This window comes from Sinocyclocheilus grahami, unplaced genomic scaffold, assembly GCF_001515645.1.
Source record: "Sinocyclocheilus grahami isolate Dianchi unplaced genomic scaffold, SAMN03320097.WGS_v1.1 scaffold604.1, whole genome shotgun sequence".
Classification (NCBI taxonomy): Eukaryota; Metazoa; Chordata; class Actinopteri; order Cypriniformes; family Cyprinidae; genus Sinocyclocheilus; species Sinocyclocheilus grahami.
In genome coordinates, this window is record NW_015505783.1 from 490,981 (window position 1) to 493,368 (window position 2,388).

At 37.5% G+C, this 2,388-nt stretch overlaps 1 long non-coding RNA gene across 1 annotated transcript in view; it reads right to left on the bottom strand.

The window, feature by feature from the left end:
* Positions 1-395: 395 nt before the first annotated feature.
* The window catches only part of LOC107557480 (uncharacterized), a 4,119-nt gene continuing 2,126 nt past the window's right edge, over positions 396-2,388 (bottom strand). The window contains exon 3 of the long non-coding RNA XR_001605398.1: positions 396-625. This is a non-coding gene — a long non-coding RNA (uncharacterized lncRNA). The remainder of the gene's footprint in view (positions 626-2,388) is intronic.

Here is a 2,388-nt window from a genome sequence, read left to right on the forward strand (position 1 = left end):
TAAAAGTTGATGGTTTGTAATGTTTTTAATGGTATTTGTAGTGGAAACTATTAGAATTTCTGTGATGGTTTCTATAGTTTTTTTAGCAAGGATGTGTTTAGTATGCAGTCGGCTGTAGTCTGAACGGTGTGTTCAAGTCAGACGCAGCCAATGTTAGGCAATCGACTTTTGTTGCCGCTAGTTCTTTGAAGTCGGCTTAGTGTGTTCCAGGTTTTAGCAGTTAGCTTTGCTATGCTAGTGTACTCCTAAATGGGTCCCACTTTATATTAGGTGGCCTTAACTACATTGTACCTACATTTTAAATGAATCGTTTGATACAATGCACTTATTGTGTACATACATGTTTTTACATTGTAATTATATATTTTTTAAATACCTGCATGAAATTAATCTGTAATTAATTTCTGTAATTACATTTATAGCTACACTGTTGACCAATCCCTTACAGTTTAACCCACACTTAAACTTACCCATACCACCAAACCTGTCCCTAACCTTACCAGTATCCCACCTCAAAAGCAATAAAAGTGTTTTGCAATATTATATGAACACAATAAGTACATTGTACTTATTTTTTGACGTAAGTACATAGCAGTTAAGGCCACTTAAGAAAAAGTGGGACCCCCTAAATGTTCACAAATGAAACTTAGCACCAAGGTGTCCGACCCGGTGTCCACAGAGCTCCTGGAGATCACTGAAGTTATTGTAGGGAGATCGTAGACGTTGTTATAGTGTTAACAATAAAAACCTAGCATTTCGTATTTGTGATTTAAAATAAAGCCTATTTTAAGCTGCATTCTCTAACTTTTTCTTTGGTTAAAAATTATCCAAAATCATTCTAATATCATTCTAATATTCTGATTTGCTGCTCAAAAAACATTTATTAGTATTATTATGGACTCAAAACTTACGGACTGCAGCTTTATTTAAAAACAAGCACCATAATGCATCCAACACCAACTTCCTCTTTCGTTAAGAACCAGGAAAACAACAATGTAACCGTATTAAATGCATTATCTTTTTAGACACTCCATTTGATACTTAAGGCTACTAGGCAATGGCCTAATGGTTCACGCATGTGTATATCAGCATGGGCGTCGCTAAGCCATTTTTAGGGGGGGCTATAGCTAAAATGACTACTCAGCCCCCCTAAAAATTTTGCGATTAGCTCCATAAACTTTAAATGAATTTGTGATCGCCACAGTCCCCTTTAAATTTCATATGAAAACGGTGGCAGACTTCGATTGGCTCCTCCCCGTCTATCAGCGCGTTCTTTTTCAATCCGCAGACCGCAGCGGCGCAGAGCAAGAAACAGAGGACAAGGTGTGTGTTTATCGATAGATTGTTATAATATCTGCATCTGTGCAGTTCTTTGTCATAAATACAGTTTGCTAAATATCACGAGGGAGCAATCGGTTTTCCATCTCCTGTAAAGTTTTCACTGCGTTCACCCCTCATCACAGCACAGCCGTTTCCTCCAATGAAAATGAAGCACATATGAACCCATACTTTATAAAATGATCATGTTGCCATTTTCATTTGAAAATTTTACTTTCCATATGAAACATATTCTAGTGCATGTGGCAAAGAGGTTTGCATACTTGAGCTAAAGAAAGAGGGTTGTACTAGAAATTTTAAGTGTTTGTACAGTAAACAGGTTGTGTGTGTGAGAGATCAGGAAGACACTGCGTTCACCCCTCATCACAGCACAGCTGTTTCCTCCAATGAAAATGAAGCACATATGAACCCATACTTTATAAAATTATCATGTTGCCATTTTCATTTGAAAATTTTACTTTCCATATGAAACATATTCTAGTGCATGTGGCAAAGAGGTTTGCATACTTGAGCTAAAGAAAGAGGGTTGTACTAGAAATTTTAAGTGTTTGTACAGTAAACAGGTTGTGTGTGTGAGAGATCAGGAAGACTTGTATTTGGCTTATTCAGTACTCAAATGTTATACCTATCTATGCAATACAGTGGAATACTGCAATAAGTTTATACCACCCCTGTTAGTCAAACATTTTTTGTTTTATTTATATATGTATTATTATTGTTTGTTTATTATTATACCCTCATTTGGGGCTGAGCCCCTCTAAAATGAAAATCCTAGAATCGCCTGTGTATATCAGTTCGAATCTGGCTTGCAACATTTAACGATCCCATTGATTCTCATCTTCATCCAATAACTTCTATCCCTGTAACGGGGTTGACAAGATGTGAGACGTGTGGATCCATCTGCAAGCTTTTATTAGAGAGACGTGGTAAACAGGCAGGGTCAAACAATGGCAAACAGGTATATGGCGGGCAAAACACAAGAATAGTCCTAGGGCTAGCGTAGGTCACCGATCGGCAGACAGAATCACAGGGGCGAGACGAGAGGGAAAA